This window comes from Nuphar pumila, chromosome 13, assembly GCF_984573655.1.
Source record: "Nuphar pumila chromosome 13, dmNupPumi1.hap1.1, whole genome shotgun sequence".
In the NCBI taxonomy this organism is placed as follows: domain Eukaryota; kingdom Viridiplantae; phylum Streptophyta; class Magnoliopsida; order Nymphaeales; family Nymphaeaceae; genus Nuphar; species Nuphar pumila.
In genome coordinates, this window is record NC_143261.1 from 90,505,241 (window position 1) to 90,515,985 (window position 10,745).

Sequence of the window (10,745 nt, forward strand, 5' to 3'; positions counted from 1 at the left end):
TATATATATATATATATATATATATATATATATATATATAGAGAGAGAGAGAGAGAGAGAGAGAGAGAGAGAGAGAGAGTAATGTGTTCCTGAGGCCTCTTTTTTGTTAGGTCTCATTAGGCACCTTAAAAAATAGCAGCTTTAAATATTTTTTTCTCACCGTAGATGTAATCTATAGGTTTTATTTAGTGGGGGACCGGCTTTTGGATCGCCAGAATCTGACCTGTGTACAGGTTTTGTTTGGTGATCCAAAATCAATAGCTATGAATGTACCAGTTTTTTTTTTTGTTCATAAAAAATATGTTTTTTCATCGAAAAACCATGATCCAAGAGTCAATTCACAATAAATTGAGCATGTTAAATACATTTAACGGTTCAGATCTGTCATAAGACACTTAAAACCTATGGGGCAGAACAAGAAATAAGGCCTAATATGTTCGGTTCTCATATATATATATATATATATATAGATAGAGAGAGAGAGAGATGCGTTCCTTAGACCCCCTTTTTTTGTTAAGTCTCGTTGGGTCCCTTCAAAAATCATAGCTTTAAGTATTTTTTCTCATGTCTAACACCGAAGATGTGATCTATAGGTTTCGTTTAGTGGGAACCAGCTTTTGGATTGTCGGAATCTGACCTGTATACAGGTTTTTTCGGTGATCCAAAATCAATGGTTATGAAGGTACCAGTTTTTCTTGGCTCATAAAATCATATTTTTCTTCGAAAAAACATAATCCAAGAGTTGATTTCCACTAAATCGATCATGTTGAATACATTTAAAGGTTCAAAACACTTAAAACCTACAGGGCTGAACAAGAAATAGGGCCTAATATATTCAGTTCTCATATATATATATATATATATATATATATATATATATATATATAAAGTAACGTGTTTCTTAGGCACCTTTTTTAGTTGTCTCGTTGGCCCCTTTAAAAAATAGTAATTTTAAGTATTTTTTTCTCACGTCTAATACACTTATACGGCAGAATATGTTCCCTTATATATATATATATATTTAAAAAATGCTTAACATCAACCTTCTTGGTATGGTGGGCCACATCATCTTTCGTATCCAGGCGTTGGGAGGTCGAGAATCACCAGCATTAAATAACTGAAACATATTTTCTACAATTGTTTGAATCGGATACTTGAGTTGGTTGTCATTTCACCAGATCAGACACCCGCATGGAGTCCCTTATCAGCTGAACATACCCGGATTTGGTCCCGGGCAGATTGGAGTCACTTATCCTAAACCCCTTTGCACTTGTTCGGATTGGATACCTTAGTTGGTTGTCGGAGTCCCTTATCAGCTTCTTATATCTGGATCTGGACCCCTGTGGATTCAATTCAACAACGCAAAGCTGGCTAATTTTTTTTTATCGGGACCGTCATTTTTTTCAACCAAATCCAAAATTTTGGATCTGGGTCAGTTAGGTACCCGACCTCAGACCCCACCGTTGACAGCCCTAGCCAAAACCGAGCCACCTGGGGCCAACCGTCTCTTTTATTAGTTGTGCTCGTCTCATGGCAACCGTCTATCATTCTACTCTCTTTTATTAGTTATGGACGCGTATAATTTTGAGTTGCATTATAAAATTTTATAAAAAATTAAGTTCCTAATATCCCTTTTAATGATGGTTAAATTCGTTAATTACATCTATAAGATTTGTTCATAGTCATGACAAGTCCTATATATTTTGCAACAATAAGTCATGTGCTCTCTGGTGGGTAAGGGGACCTCAAGGGTTTTATCAATCAAGGCCTATCAATGTGCAGTCTGTGATTGGGGGTTTTCCTTGGCCTAGAAGACAGCTGTAAACGATCCGAGCTTGATAATCATGCTTATCTCGACGACCTCTATTAAGATCAACCTCATCTCAATCTAGAGTTAGGCTTGAAAAAACAATGGTCATCAAGCTTGTTTTTTTTTTTTACTCCGATAAACCGCCCCAGGTGCATAGACCTAGCCGCGCTGGCTCAGCCTGCCATACTAATGGTCGCTGTCCATGTTGGTGTAAAGCTCCGAGGGCTTACCACTTGACCTCATAGAGTCGCCAAGCTTTGGCTTACGATACGCATGGGATTTGAACCTGCCCCATCCCACTACGCCAAACCCCTTGTGTCTGGCTCAATCAAACTTCGGTAGTAATTATTTTTCTCAATTCAGCAAAGAGATGGATCAGGTCTCAAGCATTATTTCTATGAAGGGTACTTTATTAAATAGTAAATAACAATAATTAATCATAGTTTTGATCAGGCGAGAGAGAGAGAGAGCCGAAAGAAGATCAACATTACCACTCATGAAGATCAACAAAATGTTGATCCCATGAACCGAACAATATGAAAAACAAAACTAAAATATAGAAAAATAAAAAGCTAAAGAAAAGGAACTACAAACAGTTAGCAGCAGACAACAAAGTCAAGCTCAACCAGGATCAATTGGATTAGAAGAAACCACCGATGAGTGAACGTTGTTCAGAGGAAATGCGAGGTCTCTAAGATGCAGACGTAGAATCGCATATACATCAACCAAGATTTTATGGACCAGATTATTAAGGATGACCGGAATTTGACGAAAAGTAGCATCATTGCGAGCCATCCAAACAAACCACCAAGTAGTAAGCAACCACATCTTTCAGATCAGTCTCCATCGCTTGCATCGTCTAATTTCAATAGGGCCTAGGAGCAGATCAAGCACAAAAGACTCCTCTTTGACAATTACATCCGGAGATCTCCACGTCCTATTAAATAGGGCCACAAAGATTGGGCATGACCAAAATAAATGAGAAGTAGTTTCTTCAGCAGCTTGACAATCACACCAGCTTGGAAACTGAAAGCCCAACTTCTTTAAATAATTATGAGTCTGAACTCTGTCATGCAAAATTAACCAATCCAATACCTTTTATATATATATATATATATATATATATATATATATAGAGAGAGAGAGAGAGAGAGAGATTTTATAAGATGAAAAATTTCAGAAATTTCATAACCGAATTTTAGTTCCTTGTAAAATTCCATCTACACAAAAAAAAAATGATCCAAGAGTCTATCCATATGTTTTGGTCATATTTGCCAAAAAAAACATATCCTCTCACTAAATGATCCACCCCCTATTCTCTCATTCAAAATCTGTGTGTTAGATATGGTTTTTGGCAAATCTGACAAAAATCCTAAAGAAAACCAATCTAGTGGTTTATCTGTCCAACACTCATCAATACCTAGGACGCCTGATCTTTCAAGATGGAGAGGTACATGTACTAAACTTCAAGAGGTTCATTTCTAGCTGAACAAGCCTATTCGACCTCCTACCTTCAAGAGCATACCTCGTAAGGGTCAGTCACTGCATCATCTCTCGAGCTTTTTTTTACTATCACACAATTTGCTTCCACATCCAATGAAACTGTTTTCCACCACACCCACTCTGTAGCAGTCACCTGAGCATTGCTAATCAACCAATCCATCTTAATGAACCAACCACCCGATACTCTCTAAAAATTGCTAATTTCACCCAGCCCACCGGAGGACGACGCCATAGCAAACACCCAGTTTAAGAAAATAGGATGGTTCGATTCTTTTACAATTCAGAGAATATGATCTCTAATCCCATTCAAAATATGAGCCACCATCCTTGGATACCCAACTAATCTCCTTTTGAAAATTTCATTATTCCAGCACTCCCAAATTAGACGCACCACCAGCTGAAAAACTACAATCCAAGTACGTTGAACAAGTTTGTTAATAAATATATTTTATATGTGAAAGTATAAAAATATTTTTAATCATTTAAATATTGAAAAAAATCTGTTTCCTCATATCTGATGTTTCAGTAAAAAGAATTTGAGTGTTTCAAACCCTTATCGGGTCAGTGACTTTGTGGCATAGAAAGGAAGAATCCGGCCAGAGAAACTTCCAACCGAGGCCCTGTTCGGCTAACCAAGGCACCAAGTCATACACGAGTTATCCAGGCCTTATGTATCAACCATAGCCTGTCATGATCCCTAATAGATTAATAGATATGGATCCAGTCAAATCTACTTTTAGGATGAGCACCATACAAGGACAACAAATTGTTATCACAAGACAATAATGCTTGTTTCTAGGGACGGATTGGATTTTATCCGATGTTTGACTGAATTCGATTCCATTTAGTTGCATTTGGTAAGCCAAAACCATGATTTTTTGTTACCAAATCCAAAAAATATGTAAAAAAGTAGGTCTGGTATGAGTTTTTCACCATCTGAATCTGAATTCAAATCGGTTTAGCCAGCATTGGACTAGTCAAATTTGGTATTGGCCACATCCGATCCGACGAACTGTTTACATCCTTGTTTCCCACTGAACGAATCGGTCTCAGTATTGAAAATGGAACCTGGAATATCAAATAATATTCCCCATGCATCATTGTCATGGAGTTGGTATCTCATAAGAATCCAAGTTCCATGGTTGGTGGTGTTATCATCGCAAAAATTTTCTCCTCTCTTGCGAGAGAGAAACGATTCTGCGAGTCAAACTCGACCAAAGTTTTGAAAATTGGTTTTGAAAATTATTCGCCTCCGTTTTGATCTTATATCGACTTTATCTCTTGATCTTATAACCTCATTTGTGAAGATGACTTAGGTTAGGTTTTCTTTCCGTCCATAATTCATAAGGTGTAGAGACAATAGCCTTAAAAGAAACTCTATTTAAAATATATGTTGTTGTATATATCGCTTCTCCCTAAAATACTTTGGGTAATGAAACATTAGATAACATGCATCTAACCATGTCAAGAAAGGTCTTATTGTATCTTTCAGTCACACTATTTTGTTGAGGTGTGCCTGGAGTCATAGTTTGAGGTTTGATCTCATTAGTCTTACAATATTCAAAAAATTTATCTGAGGTATACTCTCCTCCTCGATCAAATCATAAAGCATTAATATTTGTACAAAGTTGGTTTTTGATTTTTTGACAATATTCTTTAATTTTTTTTAATGCTTCATACTTATATGTTATAAGATATACACAACTATATCTTGAATAGTTATCAATAAAAGATATAAAATTTTGCATTCCTTTATGAGTTTGAGTCTTAAAGGGACCACAAATGTCATGTGAATGATTTCTAATAATTTAGATGCTCTAATTATATTATGTGAAAATGGTTTTCTTGTCATTTTATCATAAATACAAGGTTCACATATGTAAAAAGAAGATTCATCAATGTAAGACCCATAAATTTTCTGAAATTTTAATCAAAATAAAGAGAATTTCTAATATAAAAAATCAAAGCTGTGAAAATATTGATTTAATATTTAACTTAGCTAATTAATGTTGTCTATATTTTTAGAATTTAGAATTTTAGTATTAATTAATCAGAATGATTAAACCAGTGTTTAATTATTAAATAATCTTAATTAATTAGAAACTATGTCTAATTAACCTTAAGTGACTAATTACTTTTGAATTATTTTCTAAACTATGATTTTAATTTAAAGAAAAATATATTAAAGTGTTAATGTAGAGTTTGGACTTAATTTGGATTTGGACTGAATTCAATTGGATCAGATCCAACTAAAAAACCAAAGTAGAAAAAGTCATGAAATGAAATTTCTAAAAATAAAGTAAAGACTAATATGAAATTTTCATAAATCGAGGTTCCTAAAAGTAATATCAACAAATAGTGAAACTAATAAAAAATAAAATATGACAAAAATATAACTAGTTAATGTTAGTTGAAATAGAACAAACTAGAGTCTAACTAGGGGGGGTTGGTCTAATCATTGTCTTGGGATTTGTAGCCAATAGAATTCTACCAAGATCCCAAGAGGAATCTCAACAAATCATAGGAAAATCCAAAGAAGAAAATGCTAGAATCCTTAGCATTTGTGTATGTTTTCATATTGGTGAAAGTCTTCACATGTTTATGGAAGTCAAGGGTCATATATGAAAGATTTTTTTTTTAGAATTGGGTTGGACTAATCTTAACCCTTCATTTTCTTACAAATGATCTAAACCACACATCTCATTGTAATAATTACCTCTTGCCTATAAATATCACTCCAAAAGGAAGAGGAGAGGCATCCAAGAGCTCTCTCTGTTCTCTCCCTCTCCCACGATTTTGGTGTTTTTGCTCATCTTTTCCACTTGAATGTAGTGTAGGGTGCCCATTGAGGAACTCTATCCTATACCGCTTTCGAGTTGAAGATCCATGAGTAAAGTAGTTCAAGCTAGTTGCAACAACAAGATAAGGTAAGCGAATTTATGTTTTATGTATTTTGATATTTATTCAAACTCTTCTCTCTTTTTCTCTCTCTCTATCTTCTCAACCATATAAACATGTATTTCATAATACATGCGGATATGGTGAAGGAATTTTCATGGTATAAACCATGATTATTTTTCTAAGTATACACTTTCTTGACTCACACACGATTTTGGCAGGAACCGTGGTGAAAATGGATATGCACCAACTCTAATGGTGTTTCATTATTTCAAAACCATGATCAATCATGAATAATGATTTATGTTTTATGAAGTTATCATTCTTGGAATTTATAAGCATCGTACGAATTTTGTCTCTCTCTAACAAAGTCATATATATGAGATTATCATACTTAATACATGAAGTTTTTCAATTATGAGGTACTCTTGAAAATTCATGTGAATGTGATAGAATTTACAAAATGGGAAACAATTTCCTATTTATGATAGAAAGTCCAAAATAACTTGTGAAAAAAGAGTGATAGATAACTATCCGTGACTTACTCAAATTATATAAGTTTTTTGATGAAAGTAAGTTGTCTCAACAATTATGGTAGATTTGTTTAAAAAAAATAAAAAAATCAATATACATATTTATTATAATACTTATCACATTGCTTGAGATTTTACTCTTGAATTTGAAACAACAAATTTATTTCAAGCACCTTTCCATACATACTTTTGAAACACTAAAAAAATAAGTACAATGTATATACATGCAATGATAGTTAGTTGGATAGACACAGTCCAGACCCTAGTTGTTGTCCAGAGTAGGTCTGAACCATGCCAAGACTAGACAGGTCTAAACCAGCAACTGGTTCAGACCTAGATCCAATTTGGTTGGCACAGACCCACCTGAAACCGAGCAAACAGGTTTGGGCGGTCTGCACCGAGCTGGTTCAAACCGGGTGGACCGAATGGTTCGGTCTAGCCAAGTATGATCCAGGACCGGTCCAATACTCATTGGACATACCAGTAGCTTGCGGTTCCTTAGACGGCGAAAACAAGACAAAAAAAAAGAAGAAAGGAAAAAGAAAGAAATGGAAAATAAAGAGTTTGCAATTTAAGAATAGGTTTTGGCAATTGATAGAATAAAGTTTATAAACTTGTTTTGGCCTAAATATATTACACAAAATCCGAAGCAAAACTATATTGCAAAACTCTTCTCATACGCATACTTGAAAAGTCCATGCGTGAGCCTAAGTTTTTCCATACATAAAAACATTATCATATCAGATTAGATGCTCATACACTTTAGAAATTAACTGTTTATTTGCCTTAAGATCAATGCAATGCGATTCTCTCAAAGAATGAATTTGTTTTGCCTATACAATGTTACATTGTACAAAAATTAATACGTGTATGCATATGATTCCAATGGATGCAAGATGATATTGCACATGGAAAGCTTACACTTGTCTATACTCATACTTGAGAATGATGAAATATGAAAATAACGTATGGGTCTATGCACATGATAGATGCATTGCATATATTTTTATGCATGCTTATGATAAAGGCAAGGTGACATTGCATATAAAACAATCATATTTGTTTATACTCATAGAATTTGCAATATGACATTACTCATGAAAATCATGTTTATCTATGCTTATGATTGTGATGAGTATATTTTGACATAGAGAATGGAATGATTATGCTTATGCTTGACACAAAAACATTATGTCATAATGTCTATGCATGAGCAAAGTGCCATATGATAACTCTTGTTTATATTATGCTAAATGTGAATTGCCTATAAAATATTAAGGCTATGCAAAAAATGAAAGATGCATATGGCATGAGGTTATACTTGATTTAAAGAACTTGCATAAGTAGCATATGATGCATAGAAGCATGTGATCATGATGTTCATGTTTTTAACATAGATTATTGCCTCTCGAATTGGTTATGATGTCTTTGCATAATGGTATACATAGCATTTTGTAGAAATACATTTATTTGGATTTGAATAATATGTTTTATTATGCTATGACATGATACATTGAGGCATGTATGAACATCATTGGACTTGTGTGTGGTTATTAACTAACTGTGAAATGCATTGTTGAATTAATGCTCTAATGAGAGCTTGGGTGGGTTGTGACCCCACACCGTGAGAGGAATTCTCACTTTGCTTGCAAACATCCACACACTTAAGATCCTTGTTGTCGCCTTCACTAACGAGGTGCTCACATGGGCTAAAGGCGTTAGAGCACATGAATTTGGTTGGGCAAAACTATGTCATGACATGTATACTATCTTGAGAGGAGTCTGAAGGCTATTGAGCTTAATTGCCTCATGAAATGAGGGCATGGAATACTAACTACCCTAATAAAGATGAAACCACCCATGTAACCCATTCACACTATGGTCCACCTTAGAGAGGGTGGAACAATACAACCCCAAGTGACGATGTCGCATGTAGGTTTGAGCTACGTGTCATACAAACTTGAATTAAGAAGCAAAGGCGTCCTTGGATCTCCAGTCACTTGGAGTTAGGGAGGTCGAGGTTACCCAAAAGTAGTATACCTCTGCTGCTACAATAGTAGGGGATTGCAATCTGATTTGCTCTTGCCAAAAATCTCTCGATTATAGATTGCGGGCTTGGATTGGTTTATTCGGTCATTAAGATGCTACACCAAATATATAATTTGTATACTAAACACCGTAATATACTCTACTTGGAACGATGATAATTGCCTTTGCATACCCAGAGGAGGTAAGTCTATCGAAACTAAAATTACTAACACTGCTAACTGGCTAATATAGTTAGTTATGATAATGTTATTCGTATTGCATATTTGAGATTCCAAGTTATAGTCATGTTATTCATACTGCATATTTGAGATTCCAAATTATGATCATGTCATTCATATTGCTTACTTGAGATTTCATGTTATGATATTTACATGATGATTCATCTGCAAGTATATGTCTGTCTTGAAGCATGTTATGATAGATGTTTGATTAAATATCATGATGCATGTTGTGTAAATTTGATTATTGGCTCACACGTGTTTTAACCTCGTTCCATGGGGCGTAGGTGATGAATGATGATGCGGTGCGAGGGTGTGGTGTGCGGTGAGACCATGAACCATCCTTTCCTAACGAAGTTGATGATCTTGGAACAAGCTTTAGGGTGTCTCGTTATAAATGAGATATTTTATTGATTTTTGTGGATGTGTAATATTTCAAACTATATGAGACTCATGAAATGAAAATAATTTCTTTCAGTTTGTGAGATTAATTTCTATTTCGAGCACGTATTTTATTTATGTAACCTGTCAGGATTGTCCGACTTTTTAAAACTCAAATTATATCTGCTATGCTATTTAAAAAAAATTTGTGGTTAAAATTCTACATTTTCAAGTTAGAAATTTTGGGACGTTACAATCAAAGTCAGTTATTAGATTTAATTCAACAAGTTTCTTCATTTTCTTTAGATCAATATGTTTGAGTCTTTGGTGCTATATATTTACATCAACATTAAAGGCGTTATCAATATAAACAGAAATAGATGAAATTTTCTTCATTTCAGAATAAAAAATTTTAAACAGACCATTTTGTTGATAAAAAATCCTATCAAACAGAACCCGACCATGTTTTCCCTAAGTAACATTTCCAGGTAAAAACCTAATTTCAAAACCCTTTGCAACCAATACTGGAACATACACTAGGTTTCATCTCATGGATGGTACAAACATAACATTTGATAACAGAACATTATTCCTTGAAGTTTCAACATGATAAGTCCCAACACCCATAACATCAGAGTAGGTATTGTTTTCCATGTACACCTGATGTTCCTCGGGTTTGTACTCGATCATGTACACCATTCATTCCTTTCTTATGACTATATGTTGTGTCGCCCTAGAGTCCACCTACCATCTAGAAAGTGCCTGGTCCACATATGAGCATTCTGATATCATGCAGATTAGATCATGTCTCTTATTTTGCTTGCCATTTTTGTTGTTTCTGCTATTATTGTTGTTCATTTGACTCCGGCAATCTTTCTTGAAGTGTTCAGGTTTTTCACACTTAAAACACTTTACTTGAGAGGTGGCTGCTTGTGGCTTACGAAATGTTAGACATTTTTTTTTATCAAATTTGCCATTACCTTTAAAAAACTTTATTTTGAAATGTGGGCATCTAGAAGGACTATGACTATTATTTGGAGCATCTTTAGCAAAATGTAATTTGTTTTTTTTTTTGTTTTGCTTCATATGTTGTTGCTAAATTTTAAGTTGAGCAGACAACTCTTCAAGTGCCAGGTTTTTAGAGTTCAATCTTAGAGCAGTTTGAACAATATTTCATGAAGATGAGATACTATGCAAAATAGTGGATATCTTCATACGATCAGGAATCACATTCCCAACAATTGCCAAGTCCTTTGCCATTACTAACATTTTATTTACATGGTCAACTACATTGTCATTTTCTTACATCCTACATGAATTATATTGCTCCAAGAGCAATTGAATATGAGTTTC